General features: G+C 40.2%; 1 long non-coding RNA gene across 1 annotated transcript; it reads left to right on the forward strand.

Annotated features, from left to right (window-relative positions):
- The first annotated feature begins 15,973 nt into the window (after nt 1-15,973).
- LOC139566165 (uncharacterized) lies at nt 15,974-17,639 on the forward strand. The gene is made up of 3 exons (XR_011673066.1): nt 15,974-16,167; nt 16,434-16,591; nt 16,856-17,639. It is a non-coding gene; the product is annotated as an uncharacterized lncRNA (long non-coding RNA).
- Nucleotides 17,640-18,577: the final 938 nt, after the last annotated feature.

Here is an 18,577-nt window from a genome sequence, read left to right on the forward strand (position 1 = left end):
CAAAAGCAACATTATTCAGAAACCACCTACAAAATGTTCATTCTTGTCCCGACGATTCTCTCTTTGACAAAGACTGGAAAACCATCGTCGACAGAGAAATACAGAAAACAGTGTACACTCCAAATCTGACACCAGTAGACCATCCCCTCACCCGCTCTGTTAACATTGTAAAAATCAAGACTCACCTGAAAAAAACAAAAAACAAAGCACCAGGGGAAGACAACATTGACAGCACACTCATCAAACAAGCACCTGATGAATACCTGCACCTCCTTTCTAACCTCTTCACAACATGTCTCATGGAAGGCTACTTTCCCCTACCTTGGAAATCTGCAGTTGTCACAATGATCCACAAACCTGGCAAAGACCCATACAACGTCACAAGTTATAGACCAATCAGCCTCCTCAGTCATGTCAGGAAGCTGTTTGAGAGAGTACTCACCCAAAGCCTGAGGAAATGGGCCTCCTTGGAATCCACCAAGCTGGCTTCAGGAAAACAAGATCAACCACCGATAACATTCTAAGACTGTCAGAGGACATCCTTCGGAACTTCAAGAAAAAAGAACTTACCCTGGCGGTTTTCTTTGATATAGAGAAAGCATTTGACAAGATGTGGCACAATGGACTGTGTTACTGGCTTGCAGACTCCAACCTCAAACTACCGCTCTCCATCAGAAACATCATCACTAGCTTTCTCCACAACCGTACAATTAAAGTGAAGGTCTCCACAGCAATATCCTCACCTTTCACCCCTGAAGCAGGTGTCCCACAGGGGGCAGTTCTAAGCCCGCTACTTTTTCTACTCTACATATCAGATATTTACTACCCTCCACCCACCATAGGTCAAGTCTCACAGTTTGCCGATGACCTCTGCTACTGGTCCAGCTCCAAATGTCCTCAACTCGTTGCAAAAAAACTCCAGAAGTCTATTGAAATGATCGAGACGTGGTCTAACATGTGGCGAGTAAAATTGAACCCACAAAAGACCCAATGTGTCCTCTTCACAAGAAGCACCAGCAAAAAGACCAGGAAACCCATAGATCTCAAACTCTACGGTGAAACAATAAAAGTAGAAAAAGAAGCAAAACTCCTTGGAGTCACCTTCCAGAAGAACATGCACTGGGCAATCCATATAGCGAACATAGAGAGAGAGGGACGAAAAAGACTAAACCACCTAAAAATGCTGTGTGGAAGAAAATATGGAGCCTCAACCTCAGACAGTGCTGAAAGTCTACATCAGCTACCTCCGATCCCTCTTTGAAAACGCCCTACCAGCCTGGATAACAGCTTCACCGCAGCAGATGAATCGGCTACAGATAGTCCAAAACATGGCAATAAAAATGGCTTACAGACTACCAAGATACATCAGCAATCACTACGTTAACAGCATATCTGGCCTGACATCAATTAACAACAGACAGTCAATCATTGGTCAGATGTTCATCAACAGAGCCACTCACAACCCATCATTGAAGGAAGCCGTGGGACAGGCCAAATGGACCACAGATACACCCATGTCCATAATGCTGAAACTGACCTAGAAGAGAGGAAGGGGGAAAAGAAGAAGAAAAAAAAGAAAAAATACAATCAATCGTGTGTGTATGAAAATGTGTAGATATATGAGAATGCACTCCTTAGCGCCCCCACCCCTCTCCCCCTGCACAGTTGTGAGCTATAATTTTTTTACTTTAAAAAATAAAGTTTATCTTTTTTATTCTCTATTTTTTCATGCCGGGAAAAGAAATGGGTGAAACTAATCTACGCCCGTTCTGATAAAAACCTTAGGGCATCTAGCCTCGGGGGATGCCTTGCTTGACCACACCCTCCTTCCTTGCTCCTGGCCTGGCCTGCCCTGCCTCTTCCACCAATCCAATTGTTTCTTATGGACAGAAAAGAGCAGAAGCTCTGAGCTGTCCCATCAGGTCCATTGTCTACTGAGTGACTCCTGGCTGAATGGCACAGTTGAGTCATGTGTTATATCTTGCCCACCAGTCTATGACTGTGTTGGGCAGAGAGATTAGGGATATAGTTCTGTAATGGATATTACAGTACTATTAGAACAATCTGAATATCAATAGAGTTGAGTTCATCCATCTGTGGTACAGTTAGTATGAGTCATATTCTATGATCTGCTCACTAGTCATTGGCTTTGCCTTTAGACTGAGTGAGCAGATTAGATCAAAGACACAGTACATTGTAACTGAGTGTGGTTCACAGTAAGTTGCAGTACTGTGGGATTTGGTCGCAGCCATTGCTGAGCTGACCTTTTCTTAAGTGGAAAGTGTTTTGGCTCGGCAGGGAGTACATTTTGGGAGCGTTTCGCTCCGTCTTAAACCACTAGGAGCAGAGCTCCCCTATGGAGCGGAGCTCCACTCATAGAACTGGAGTTACACTCCGGTAACCATCGATTATTGCCAGTAACCTGGACCACACTGACATGAACACGACCACTGTATAAAGGAACCACAATGCCATCACTCTCTAACACTTTAATGTCTCGAACAATAGGAGCAAGGATTGCCCTTAATCCATAATGTTTAAGATCTTGAGCATGAAATAAGGCACGCAGGTGTATGTTAGCCAAACAAGAATTCCATTTAGGAGAGAAGTACCTTAAAGTAAAATATATAGCACCCAATTTATGAATTCCTCACATATGAATTCCTCCAATTCCTCGCAAAATCATCATAGAACAATTGAATCTGTATGACTTGCCTTTCTGTTGAGAACAGAGGGTGACTCCTAATAAAAGATCCATCACACATCAGAGTCTTGTGTCACTGGGATCGCGAAACATCTCTGAAACATGTTTACATTTGAATATTGACTGCAAGGTAGACAATATTGGAACATACATGAATTTGTCTTGAACTACGATCTGGTCATATGTTCCAGTCTTTTTGTTTCGTCTTGTGTCAAATCTTGAGCCAATGACATGTTCTACAGTTTCCCACTTCTCTGTGAAAAATGTGGACCTCTTGTATTCAGAATTTAGCACAGTGAAAGGATTCTCTAACCCTTCAAAATATGCCTCAACTTTCTTGGGACATTTCAGTTTGTCCTTCATCACATAGAACATGCTTAACGAGTTTATTTAGCTCGCTGTTGGATATCATGAAATAGCTCTTCCATGGAATTCACAACAGAATTAACTGTACTTTGACCTACACCTGCTGCCTTTAGATCAGCAATTAGACGCACAACTATTTACAATGTCTGGGGAAGACATCGCTGACTCACTCTACATTTTCAGTCAACACTTCTCCAACATCACTACCTTTACAAGTTTTAAAGGTGCTTTGAGAGTTTGAAAAACCAACATCACCGACTGAACCAAATGAACTGCTAATGTGGCAATTACTTAAATGCTTTCTAAAACCAGAAAAGCTACCAAAGGAACATGAACATCCCACTTGACCACATTTTAGATGAGTTCTCCCTGGACAAAGTCCATTAATTACTTTAAGGTGCTTGACAAGGGTGTTTGAACTTGTATGCTTAGTCTTGCATAGAAAACACTTCATAATTTCACTAACGCAACATTCTTGCTCTCAACTCAGCAACTCGGGGAGTCTCCTTTGTTTCCCCCATATCAATGTTATAGATGGTTGTTTGCACAAGTGAAGAAGTTACTCAGGCAAGAACTGCATGACGTACCGAAGACGAAGTGAGCCTTAAAGAGTTCGTCAAAGGCTCCTACTGAGGCCGTTGCCTTGCATGGAACCGCATGCTTGTCGATCACAACAAAGTAGGAGTGAATGCTGCTCTTTGTGGATCCCAAGGCAAGAAGGTAGGGCTGACTGCTTTGGGTGATGCTGTCCAGATGCTGCTGCACACTGGTTCCAACCTAAAACAAGAGATATTGGTAGGAGCATTTAGTGACTAACTTCTTTCAAAGGTTATAGGAACATCAGATCACTTCACACTATGCATGGGAGCTTGAGGTAGGGACAGATTATTAAACTTGAGCTGTTTCTGGTGTCTGGTGTACACATTTTAAACAACTTTTGAAATTTTATGAGCTGATCTACCTCTTGACATGCAGACATCTGTCCTGGCTTCTTACGACCTTGCGCAGCTGGTGGTAGCAGATGTAGCAGCAGCAAGATATCAGCCATGTCACTGTCCCAGCCTGTTGATCAGTAAATCAATGTCAAGTGTACATTTGCATTCAATACTGGTTGTCACAAACTTACATTGCTACCAAAATGCATATTGTGCACCTGCACAAAACAATAATGCTAAGATAAAACATTGCTCTGCCCATACCATTCTCATTTTCAACAGCTGACTCAGCATTGTGCATAAATTCCAAGAGTTCTGTGGTGGGTGTAGGTCCATGGCTTTCCATCATCACTTCTCCCTTGAAAGTGGTTGGCCACTTCTCCAAGAACTTGTTGGCTGTGGCCTCACCATCATTGTTATATTACCCTATAATATGTATGTGAACCTACCTTTGGGAGATTTGCTTTTTTTGCATGGTCTTCAATCGACATGCCAGGTATCCAGACCCACTCTCTTGATCATAGTACGTAATGTTCCAGAGATACTTTTACTTTACTTACATATACATTTTTTGAAAATGAGTCTTCGAGATAAGGAAACAATGCAACAATTCCCTGTGCATACATCATCCTGACATTTTTGGGGAGGTATATGAATTCCATGAGTACACAATCGGCATTGGACAACCACTGATAAAGACAATTACTCATGCGTACAATAATGACAATATTTACTTGTTACCCAAATCATTTTTACCCATGTGTTTCTGTCATCTCAGCAGCAAGTATGTTGATCATCTGCCTTCTGGTGGCATCTGTCAGTGTTGGTTTTTCCATACTCTTGTATGATGCGTTCACCACCAGGTTTTGATGTTAGGATTCTTTCAATCAACTTTAAAGCAAAAATAAAGAAGGTGCTCTGGGTGAGTAAATTCAACTATAAGATTTTTTATTTTTTTTATAGTAAAAATTGAAAAGAATTAGCTCAAGAACACTCCCCAATCCCATAATATGAAACAAACATACAGATTACGCCAAACAGTAGTTTCTACCAAATACCACTTTAGCCTCAGTTTATCCGGCACTGTCTTTTGGGTTGGCTCCCTTCACCAGTGGCTGCTTCTTCATGATGGTCACACACAGTGAAATTCAGAATTATAATGTCATCAGATCTTACAGAGGATGACGATGATAATTGAGAGGCTTTAAAATAGGAGAGCAAAAAATGTAAAAGCTAGGTGAATATGTGAACATTTAGTATTTTGAATTGTGTCATACTTGCTATTAATCAACCTTTCAGCTTAACATTAAACTGTGAAGAGTCTGAATTAATAAATACTACAAATAATTTCACACAGTGATGACCCACCAAGTCCTTCATCACCTAGAGTGATCCAGAAGGTGCCAGGTGACTCCTTTGCAATCTCTTCAAACACCTCTCAGTCAATTTCTGTGTGAGACTGGTCATACACTTTGATGTCAGACTGTCTTGCCTCTGGTATGCTGAATTTGATGAAAGCTGAAGAAAAAAAAACACAGAAATTGTGTGTCCAGGTGAAATAGTAGGGAACTACCTAGTGTCAATATGAAGAAAAATACAACTTAACTAAAGGCACCATCAAACCTAAGGTAACGCACGCACCTTCTTTCAAGAAAGAATCAAATGTCAGCTCACACAGTTTCACATATTTTTGCTCTGCCACGTATTGAACATGTTGGGTATACCTGGTTTTAAACAGAAATCCCAAATATTCACTAGTGCAATCAAATCAGCTAACTCAATGTTCTCAGTCTTGCTCTGAACCCAGCACAGTACTGGACAATATAGGCATCTCCCTGACATAGTTCAGTCTTCATGAGTTGAAACAGATGTGTTAGATGAGTGAGACATTGTTCAGTGCTCTGGCAGCATTTTAACACACTGACCTAGTCTAGTATAACCCACTGAAAAATATTTTACTTATCTTCATTTGCTGAGTCTAAGTTAATCATAAGGGTTATCATAATAATTGAGGTGGCCAATGAAGTTATTCCCTGGAGCAAGTTAACTTTGACTGTGAACTGTAACAAAAGCAAAGCAGACAGGTTAGCTAAATGCCATTAATTAAATTCACCGTTCACTTCTGATAATGCCGCTATTTATCTTAAAAATGCAATTGCTTATGTTAACATGTGAGGTGAATTTAGAATTTACCCATGGCTCAACTTAAAGATAAAGTTGGGCAATGTTGGTTCTAGCTGGCTCACATTTGTCAGCTAGTTAGCTCATGTTAGCATTGACGTTTGCTACGGTGCTCATTGACGTTAACTAGCCATAGCTGCACTTAGCTTTGGCACCAACTGAACTCGACAATACAACATTTGTTGATTAATAGCTGAATAATGCTAAGTTCACCAGATAATGATAGCTAATCGTTGTGCATGCTAAATAGACCTGCCAAGCACTAGCAAGCTAGGTACCATTAAATAGTCCATGTGGATAAGGACAGCTAACTAGCTAACGGCCTGCATAATCAAACTTATTCGGTTCATAGCAACCATTTTAACATGAAAACGTTAACGTTAGCTAACACTAGCTCGGAAACGTAGCGTTAACATGACCAAGATTACCATAAAACAATCTATGGTTAGCTATTCTTAGCTAAACGCTGTGTAATTAATTTTAGCTACCAAGCTGTCAGCTACTCACCAAAAAGCATGTGCAAGGGCTTTGTGACCTGACAACGTGAATGCGGTCTTTCGCGGGCTAACGTTAACGAACATGAAAATGGCTGCCACGCATCCCTGTGATGATGACGTTTGGTTACGGCTAATGTTAGCGAGTTACATTGAGCTAGAACATGTTACATCCACAATAGGAGCACGCTAAATGGGCAGTTTTCAACTCAAACAATATGGAAAAACGTATGCCTAAATTATAACATCAACAGTGCATATCAGAGCGCTAGTTACCTAACATTAGCTAGTTAGTGCTAGTTAGACTACGACCGCCACACAGGGGAGCTCGATGCTGACTCGCAAACAGATGAGACAGAAGCTTGAAACAAAAATTATGTGCGTAATTAACATCAATAGGCTATTACTCTATAATAAAGTAAATGTCAAAGTGAAAACTTTGCTATTAGTTGTTGGCGTTACTTACTTGATTATTTGAGGATGTGCAGGAGAAATTGCGTTGACAAGCAAGTCAAAATAATGATCATCCACAACCACAGCAGAGGATTGCCGCGTTTTTTCATTCCACTGAATTGAGTTGAATTTACACTGCAATGACTGCATCATTTTACATTCCGATTTAATTCCCGAAACTAGAGCTCATTGACTTCTCATAATGTTGAAAATAATAATCCTGGGTTAAAATAAGTCAACGCTGTAATTTTTACACCCCCTTTTTTACTATGTAGAAAGGCAAATTTATTCAACATAAATAGCTAGGTGATTTCGAAGTTAAGAGGTTGTGTGGCCTAAATGCTCTGCTGGAATAACCTAGTGAGAATGGAATCGTATTTGAATCATGAACTGAATATATGCTTGTAAACAATTGCAAGTGTTTGTTTTCTTACTTGTAGCCTACTCAAAAGAGACAGTTGCCTAAATCTAATGAATTCTAATAATAGAGAATAGGCAATTGTGATAAAGCTGTGACCATGATCATGATAAAACAAGGCTACAACAGCAATGGATTTAAGTTTTGGGTGGTAAGAGGCTGTAGTATTGTGCCCACCTAAATGTGTTTTTCCTTAAGAATTGGCTGATGTATTTTATACATTTGGGCATTACAAGTTAATCTTAAAATAACAGATGTTTAATGAGTGTGAAGCAGAGGTTGGTATAAAAATATAGAGTAATCTTGTTAGGGTAGACTACAATGTAAACATTGTATTCTAGTAAAGAGGGAATTATCATGGTTAGGTTTATTTTATGAACCTTACTATGGGTGACAATGACGAAGATATTGGTAAGGAGTATTGATGTAAACTTAATGAGTGTTGACAATATGTGAATGGTAAAAGGTTATTAGTATTTTTTTATAGCACCCTAATTATGTGATATTTTAGTAATACAAGGTACAAGGTTAAATGATGAGTAGAGGGATTGAGCCTTGAGATTGTAAAAAAGATTAGCTGTGGTTGAAAGCGAGCAGGCAGTGGGACATTTGAAGTAGAGGTATGAGAAACATTCTTTGACAGTTTCTGATTGTTGTTGCTTGGTTTTGTAGTTTTGGTAACGCCAGTGAATTTGAGGAGGAAGTTAATGTATTCAAAAATTATAATCTGTTTCCATGTCCAGTAATTAAAATAGATTGAAATAAGTATTGACTATTAAGCTGATAAGACAGCACCAACTTTTTGAAAGTTCTACATTTGTTAAACAACAGTTTTATATTTTACTAAATTAATGCAAAAGGTTAAACTGATAGGATTACTGGAAAGGGGCTCTGGGTTTGTTTATTTTAGACAGGATCGATTCCACTTAATGGAACACTGTATTACATTTAGAGGGGTAACATGAACAATCTAAAGCTAAACAGCTATTACATACGTATGTTGTTGGACATTGGTCTAGTAACGATACCAGGATAATTTTACATGGTTATGGAAAAGAGAGACCAGTCATATAATACGATATGGGAGTGAATTGTTAGACTCGGTGGCGAGATACATGTTTCATGCTAAATTAAGCGCACATAAACGTTGGGGTACATTAAAACAAACGATTAATGAGTTGAGGGAGTACAATGGACTTATGATTATCATGTTTGTTGTAGTTTAAACCTTTGGGTTGCTGATTATGATATTAGTATAGTGAATGCTAAAGATAGACACTTTCTCTTCCAGGAGAATGGGGGTGGTCATTTTTCTCTCTCTTTGAAATGTTTCCTGAGGCTATGGTCTTGGGGGGGTTAGTGAAATTTGGCAGTTTTATAGGTATAAAGGTATCTGAATTCAGTGGTAAAGAGGAGTTACCAAATTAAATAAGGCCTGGCCATTTTTGTTTGTTTTTGCCATATGTTTTACCACACAAACAACTTACTGGTTATGAATATAGGTTAGTGCCGAGATATCTTAAAGGGGCATACACACGCATGGAATTTTTTATTGAACACGTGAATTATTTTGATAAGAAATGTACTTAAGAAACTTACTGTGAACCTGGAAATTGAAATGTTTTGACTGTTTTTACATAATTAATCTAATATAGTAAGAAACACTTATTTGAAGGGTTTGAATGACCTCTGACCTCTGTCCTGACTTTCTAGTGTGGTTTGATCACCCTCGCTAGAAATCTGCGAGACATTGGATGATGATTAGAAGGTAATTTGTAAAGCTGATAATTACGGAGAAGTTTTATAACTAATAGGACCACGAGAAGGATAGTCCTGTCCTAGTCTATTTTTACTATGAAGTTATGGGTACAAATGTTTTTTTTGTTTGTTATTAAGGCTAGTAATTCGAATTTGATTTGCAGTGTTGTTTTTACACATTAGTCACTATGCAAAATGAGGGAATTACCTTTTTTGGGGGGGAATTGAAGTTTACACACCTTGAGTGATATATAGAAATGTATTGAGTGATGTATGAAAGAGTGTATTGTTGCGTTGTTTGTTCTGTTTTGTTTTGTTTTGATAAATCTCACCAGATTGGGTCTGCTTTGTTTAAAAATATTTAAAAAATCAACAGAATGTGTTGTTATTCTCTGACATTTGTTTTCGAAATTTGCATTAAGAATATTGGTAGTAGTAATAATTTGTCGTACAGTAGATAATTTGTTTGGATTTCTTGAATGCTTGTCTGGATTTCCTGAATCAGAGATGCACTGAACTGAATTCTTGTTTTGACCTGTCCTTTCTCGAGATTATGGCTTGTGACTACAGATGGTATCTAGATGCATGGAAGGAAATTTAACCAAACAGGGTGTGGACCTCAACCCCCTCTAACCGGCTGAAGAAATGGCGTTCACTACAGCCCTGTGCTGCACCACTTCTATCGAGAGACAAGAGTCCGAACCAGCAACCTGTGTACAGTATCCAGTTGTTAACTGCCTTTTCTTTCAGTAGTGCAACAGAAGTCCACGTGGAGTGAGCATGGAGAGAGATCCTTTCCAAAACTTCTCTCATATTGCTGGTATATTGGTTGGCAAACGGACGGGACATAATGAGTTGTGGTGGGGTTCAGGTGAGACATTAAAATTGGGACATTATCATAGGCCATCCACTTTGAACTGTGAAGCTATCTGAAGACAATGAAGAAGATTCCAGAAGATTGAGTCTTCTGGAAAGGGAGGTCAACTGTGCCTGTAATTTATTTAGACTTGTCTAAAATTGTTATTTGGGGTATCAGGTTAATGGGGGAGGTCTACACTGCTGAATTTATAGTGATTTCGGCTAAGAATGCATTGAGATACTGATCTGTAATTATAACCCTGATGAGAGAGTTAATTGGGTTAATTATATAGGTGAATATATTGTATGTTAATATGGATGAACATTCTGCCAGTGTTGATGTATGTTAAATTGAGGGTTTTAATTTTGAGTGATAGAACCAATGTGAATCACTGAGCAATGTCATTCAACATTTGGGTTGGATAATTAATTGGGTTTTGACTTATGATTTGGAAACAATGATTTTTAAAACTGACTGATTGGTTTTAGTATGTTAAAAACTATATGAGGGGAGAAATTAATGTATTAAAAAAATTATTCACCTTTATTTATCCATGTATTTATCCATGTAGGCATGTTGAGAAGAAGTTCTCATTTACAACTGCGACCTGGCCAAGATAAAGCAAAGCAGTGCAACAAAAAACAACAGAGTTACACATGGGATAAACAAAAGTACAGTCAATAACACAATAGAAAAATCTATATAAAGTGTGTGCAAATGGAGTAAGGAGGTAAGGAAATAAATAGGCCATAGTAGCGAAGTATTTCCAATTTAGCAAATTAACAGTGGAGTGATAGATGTGTAGATGATGATGTGCAAGTAGAAATACTGGTGTACAAAAGAGCAAAAGTAAATAAAAACAATATGGGGATGAGGTAGGTAGTTGGAAGGGCTATTTACAGATGGGCTGCAGCGATCGGTACGCTGCTCAGATAGCTGACGCTTAAAGTTAGTGAGGGAGATATTAGTCTCCAACTTCAGCGATTTTTGCAATTCGTTCCAGTCATTGGCATCAGAGAACTGCAAGGAAAGGCGGCCAAAGCAGGTGTTGGCTTTGGGGATGACCAGTGAGATATACCTGCTGGAGCGCGTGCTACGGGTGGGTGCTGCTATGGTGACCAGTGAGCTGAGATAAGGCGGGGCTTTATCGAGCAAAGACTTATAGATAACCTGGAACCAGTGGGTCTGGCGACGAATATGTAGCGAGGGCCAGCCAACGAGAGCATACAGGTCGCAGTGGTGGGTGGTATATGGGGCTTTGGTGACAAAACGAATGGCACTGTGATGGACTGCATCCAGTTTGCTGAGCAGAGTGTTGGAGGCTATTTCGAAGTCAAAGATCGGTAGGATAGTCAGTTTTACGAGGGTATGTTTGGCAGCGTGAGTGGAGGCTTTGTTGTGATATAGGAAGCCAATTCTAGAGTTCATTTTGGATTGGAGATGCTTAATATGAGTCTGGAAGGAGAGTTTACAGTCTAGCCAGACACCTAGGTATTTGTAATTGTTCACATATTCTAAGTCAGAACCATCCAGAGTAGTGATGCTAGTCGGGCGGGCGGCAATCGGTTGAAGAGCATGCATTTAGTTTTACTAGCGTTTAAGAGCAATTGGAGGCCACAGAATGAGTATTGTACGGTATTGAAGCTCGTTTGGAGGTTTGTTAACACAGTGTCCAAAGAAGGGCCAGATGTATACAGAATGGTGTCGTCTGCGTAGAGGTGGATCAAGGAATCACACGCAGCAAGAGCGGCATCATTGATATATACAGAGAAAAGAGTCGGCCCGAGAATTGAACCCTGTGTTACCCCCATAGAGACTGCCAGAGGTCTGGACAACAGGCCCTCCGATTTGACACACTGAACTCGATCTGAGAAGTAGTTGGTGAACCAGGCGAGGCAGTCATTTGAGAAACCAAAGCTGTTGAGTCTGCCGATAAGAATACAGTGATTGACAGAGTCGAAAGCCTTGGCCAGGTCAATGAAGACGGCTGCACAGTAATGTCTTTTATCGATGGCGGTTATGATATCGTTTAGTACCTTGAGCGTGGCTGAGGTGCACCCGTGACCAGCTCGGAAACCGGAATGCACAGCGGAGAAGGTACGGTGGGATTCGAAATGGTCAGTGATCTGTTTGTTAACTTCTTTCAGCTAGGGGGCAATATTTTTATGTTTGGAAAAATAACGTTCCCAAGGTAAACGGACTACTTCTCAGGCCCAGATCGTAGAATAAGCATATAATTTACAGATTAGGATAGAAAACACAATTTCCAAAAACCTGAGGAAATCCAACCCGGAAGTGCCTTTTATTTGGAAAAATCCCTGTTTCATTGCCTGCCCCTCCATTTAAAGGGGTATCAACCAGATTCCTTTTCCAATGGCTTCCTCATTCTGTAACCAGGCTTTAGACATAGTTTCAGGCTTTTATTTTGAAAAATGAGCGAGATTTATCAAAACGCGTCAGCTGTCCTTTGATTAGTTCCTGTGCGCGAGAGATGTAGCTTGACATTTTCTTTCTCTGTAGTATTGAATAGTTAACCGTCCGGTTGAAATATTATCGATTATGTATGTTAAAAACAACCTGAGGATTGATTATAAAAAACGTTTGACATGTTTCTACGAACTTTACGGATACTATTTGGAATTTTCGTCTGCCCGTCATGACCTGCACGAGCCTGTGGATTACTCAACAAAACGCGCCAACCAAATGGAGGTTTTTGGATATAAAAATAATCTTTATCGAACAAAACGAACATTTATTGTGTAACTGGGAGTCTCGTGAGTGCAAACACCCGAAGATCAAAGGTAAGCGATTAATTGTATTGCTTTTCTGACTTTCGTGACCAAGCTACTTTGCTGCTAGCTGTTTGTAATGTTTTGTCTACTGATCGATGTCCTCAAACAAACGCTTGGTTTGCTTTTTCTGTAAAACTTATTTTCAAAATCTGTCACGACAGGTGGATTAACAACAAGCTAAGCTGTGTTTTGGTATATTGCACTTGTGATTTCATGAAATTAAATATTTGTAATAATTTAATTTGAATTTGGCGCTCTGCAATTCAGCGGATGTTGACGAAAATGATCCCGCTAAAGGGATATGTGCGCCAGAGGTTTATTTAAAGAGCATATTGAAGTTAAAAGCAATAGGATTTGAAGCAAAAGCCTACAACTATTTTATCACCGTTTCGTGGTCTTGATAAATTAATTAGATTTTTATTTTCACTTAATCTCCGGTTGGGTATTGGTTAGACTAGAATACAAAAATTAGGGTGCAGAAATGTTATGCTCTTAGTATAACCTTTATTTAACTAGGCAACTCTCCCTTATGTAAGGAATTAGACACTTTCCCATGTTTACTACAGTATTTATTGTAGGCTATGTTTACTTGTCAGACTGAACAGTAGCCTAATAAACAAATGCAGGTGGCTTATATCTTCAAAATGCTTTAAATGCTTTAATATCCAAATGTAAAAACATATATTGTACAGTATTGTATTTCTTCATTAGCATCTTTATGCTTTCATTAATAAAATAATGATACAAATACTCTTTCAAAATGCAGATGTTGATTTAGTTATGGATCCATAACACAATACCATGGGAATAAATATCACTGATTTACAGAAATATTGGAACAAAGTTGTGCAACTCCCAACGGAAACCCGGAGGGTTTCATTTTTCTCGGAATAGAAACACCATAATATTAATCTAATTAATTAAGCCAAATTTCTTAAAATCAATCCCATATACTATGTTATTACAAACAAAAATGTAATTCTCTGGTAATGCCAATAATGAAGACAATTCTCAAATATGCTCTCTGGTGGTCAAACTAGCACTAACTTGCATTAACAGAAAAAATGGCTGACAATTAAATAACGTGCAGTATGATGCAACTTTTAAAGGAGGAACCACTGTATAAAGCACCCACAAGCTACCGGTGGCTGAAAACACAATCCTCGTGGGATGAACGAGTGACACATTTTCGGGCAAGGGCGGTCCATTTAAAAATCATTCCTTCCTCCCTCGCCCTGCAAGTGTATACTCGTCAGACGTCATGATATGTCATCAGAAGTGTCCACTTAATTTGAGGGCTGAGGGGATAGGGTGTGTCTTAAGTGTTTGGACTGCAACCCATGAAGTCAAAAGAATTGTTCGCAGATGTCCGAGACAGGATTGTGTCGAGGCACAGATCTGGGGAAGGGTACCAAAACATTTCTGCAGCATTGAAGGTCCCCAAGACACAGTGGCCTCCATCATTCTTAAATGGAAGAAGTTTGGAACCACCAAGACTCTTCCCAGAGCTGGCTACCCGGCCAAACTGAGCAATCGAGGGAGAAGGGCTTTCATCAGGGAGGTCACCAGGAACCTGATGGTCACTCTGACAGGGCTGCAGAGCTCCTCTGTGGAGATGGGAGAACATTCCAGAAGGACAACCATCTCTGCAGCACTCCACCAATCAAGCCTTTGTGATAGAGTGGCCAGATGGAAGCCACTCCTCAGTAAAAGGCACACGACAGCCCGCTTGGAGTTTACCAAAAGGCACCTAAAAGACTCTCAGACCAGGAGAGCCCTGTAAAGAACAGGGCTTCCCCCTAATGGTCATCTCTTGAGATCAGACATGCCTGTGTAACTGGCGTATGTGTGCTGCTAACACTGTCCCTGTCCCATACTGGGATCGAACTAGTGATCATCTGCTTGCAAACACACCTGACCGCCCTCCTTGACAATTTACCAACCGTTTGACCTATAGAAAAAAATCTAATACGATAGCTCCATCAGCGACATTTCAAGCTAACTGTGGGGTGAGCTTATGCCACGTTCTTATTAAAGGAGATATCCCTATTTTTCTCGTACGTCATGGAAGCTTGGCATATTACAACAACAGTTACATGCTGACCGGTTGCGTCGCATGCGTTGCAAAATAAATGTACACATACATGTTATTCAATCATTGCACCCACACTGCTCGTGCACACCAATGAACGTCTGCATTGCCAGGCTCTAAAATAGAAGTTGATTCTAATTGTGGCGCAGAACCTGCTGCAAGTCCTGCCTCTCCCAACTCCTCATTGGCTTTCAGAAGCATATACCCATGTGCCATCTCCTCATTGGTTATACCCACGTGGGTGATTGAAAGATGAACTGAGGTCTTTATGGTAATACACCTTATTTTGAAAGTTAGTTGCCAATTGCCATATAAAGTCCAAAGAAGAAAAAGCCTAGGTATGTAATGACATTATATAAACTCTTTATAGTGTTTTATTAACCTTTTAGAGGCGATAAGGTGATAAATTGGACAGATCGAGTGAAAAAAGCAATTTTCCCACACGACATCTGTCGGTCCTTCTCACTACCACGCATTAGTTTTGCTTCCCCACCCGCCATTTTTAAAAAGACCCGACATGGCTCATTGCCTGCCTGAATTATGCAGAAACGGGCTGTGTTTAGGTCATGTAATCGATTTTGTTGGAAAGGGGAGAAATTGTGCTTTACAATGGTATTGACATTACAGTTCATCTGGAAGTATTACGTTTTTGGGGCGCTAAAATAAGGGCAATTGTACGGACCAAGGCGATGTACGAGTTTACGTTACTCAATGTGTATATCCCAGGACAAATTATATAGCAAAAGCAAGCTAGCTATCTACGTAGGACAAATTAGCTAGGAACTTATCTAAATTGCCTGTCCCCAAATTCATATAATTGGTTCAGAGATTGTTTTTATATTTCAACCTGCATGTCGTGATCGCGTTTGGTGTGGGGGGGCAAAATCAATTTGTGCACGTCAGGTTTGCGCATGGCGTTAGGCTTTTTTCAAACAACTTCCACTAACAACTTCTCCACCCCAACGCCATTTCTCAACAAGCCTAGCGTCACTCCCCCTTCCATTCTGAAACGTGTCGATTTGTTTACATCTGCATAGATAGCTAGCCAGCCATTTCATACAGCTACAGCAGCAGTCTACTAGCTAACCACTGGACACATAATGTCGAGTGATGAGGTGAAATATAACGTTAAACTCCAAAAAGTATTTGCATTGTAATCCTATATGGCAACGTTGTGCAATTTGTCAAGTTTCCGTGATGTGTTCTGTCGGTTCTCTTGCTAACGTTTGCTAAACCAAAACTAGTTTGACACAATTGCAACTACAGCTAGCTGCAATTGTTTCAAAGTTGTGAAATTGTTTTGTAATAGCCAATGTATGTAAGAAAGTATTTCACATAGCAGGACATAATATCTAACTAACGTCATTCATTGTATGCGCAGGTTGCGTTGGACAATGTTGATGACGGCAGTCCGACTAGCAGGGCAAGAGGCAGGGCTTGAGGGAGAGCCAGGGGCAGAGAACGGGCAGCAGAGAGACAGAAATTAGGATGAGGAGAGGCTTTAAACCCCCCTGACGTAATAGAATGGCTGCCACACAGGTATGTATTATGTTGAAAATGCCTATATATATTTAACAAAAATAGTTAATGTTGAATAGTTAATGTATGAATAGAATAATTGGTGGCTAAATACATTTGTTTTTGGTATTTTTCCACACATGCTACAGTTTCATAAATGTGCAATAGAAAGTACTTTGAATTGGCTTTGAATGAATCGTAGACCTTGACCATACATATGAGAAATACCTTACTGAAATACCCTTACTGATAATAGGCTGTGTGTGTGTGCATCTGTTCATTCAGGAATTCTTCATCGGGGAGCTGGATAATGCAGACAACAGGGAGGTGGTGAGGCTGATGTTTCAGCGAGAGCCAGGGTTGGTTTTTGATGTCCTAGAGATTTTTACCGGCGGTGGAATGGTGGGCCACCATCTCCACATGTACCACCTTGGGGCACCTGTGGCAACTGCAGGGAGATGCCTACAGACAGAGGGGAAGTGTTGCGGTCAGGGACCAGACCTTTGTGTAAGCCTTCTGCCACATTTTGCCAATTACTGCCTAGACAATGGATATTTACATTTGCACAGGCGGCATAGGGTTGACGTGTTGGCAGTGGCTGATGCAGCAGAGCCTGGAGATGATGCCCGGGAGTACCGGCATGCTGCCTACACTCAGTTTGTGCCCTTGGTGCAGGAAACAGAGTTGTCATCCCCAGTTGCTGTGTTTGGAGACTCAGGGACACTTTCCCTGATCCCCATTCACAGTACAATGGGTTCCACCCTGGGCGCTAGGATTCTCAAAGCATTTGGCATGATGACATACTAGTGTTATGTCCAAAGAGTGTCTGTTGCCAGACACTTATTGGCATGACATTAGGATGGCATCATGTCACTTGCTGTGAACAGAACACAACCTCTCCCTCAGTTTGCATTCTCCACACATAAACACTTTCCAGGTGCATCTTCAGGACATCAAAAACCTTCTTACTGGGCTCACCATGTCATATCAAAGATTCTAAAGGTTGTTATTTTGTCAGATTTTATTTATACATCTGAAAGTGTGCTTGAATAAATCATATTTGAAATTAGTTTGCTTTGCATATTTGTTTTTTTCTTCATATAAAGTTTCAAACACACAATTCTACACATTTTAGACAACGTTTGTCTATATTGACAATTGGTTACCATTGACATAATTCTACGGTTGAAATGTCACCCTCCACACAACAGTTAACCCCAATGACTTGTGCCAGGTCTATGCAGGTAAATGAGAAGCCTTGCTATTACTCCAAGCCTTGCTATTCAAGGAGACATGGGATGTCCAGTGAATTAAGACAGGCGTGAAATGATTAGTTTAGTTTATGGTACCGATATTCCAGAGGAGTTTTCAACTGGGATATGAAACACATAACTACCCCTGGACAAATTAACTCAATTACATATTTAAAGTGGTAATCAGAGAGTAGTCCATGACCCGAGGCTTCCAAATCAAATTGTATTTGTCACATAGTTAGCAGATGTTAATGCGAGTGTAGCAAAATGCTTGTGCTTCTAGTTCCGACAATGCAGTAATAACCAACGAGTAATCTAACCTATCAATTTCACAACAACTACCTTATACACACAAGTGTAAAGGAATGAAGAATATGTACATAAAAATATATGAATGAGTGATGGTACAGAACGGCATAGGCAAGGTACAGTATATACATATGAGATGAGTAATGTAGGGTATGTAAACATTATATGAAGTGGAATTGTTTAAAGTGGCTAGTGATACATTTTTACATTGTTAAAGTGGCTGGAGTTGAGTCAGTGTGGTGGCCGTTTAACAGTCTGATGGCCTTGAGATGAAAAGCTGTTTTTCAGTCTCTAGGTCCCTGCTTTGATGCACCTGTATTGACCTCGCCTTCTGGGTGATAGCGGGGTGAACAGGCAGTGGCTCGGGTGGTTGTTGTCCTTGATGATCTTTATGGCCTTCCTGTGACATCGGGTGGTGTAGGTGTCCTGGAGGGCAGGTAGTTTG

This window comes from Salvelinus alpinus, chromosome 2, assembly GCF_045679555.1.
Source record: "Salvelinus alpinus chromosome 2, SLU_Salpinus.1, whole genome shotgun sequence".
NCBI classification, from domain to species: Eukaryota; Metazoa; Chordata; class Actinopteri; order Salmoniformes; family Salmonidae; genus Salvelinus; species Salvelinus alpinus.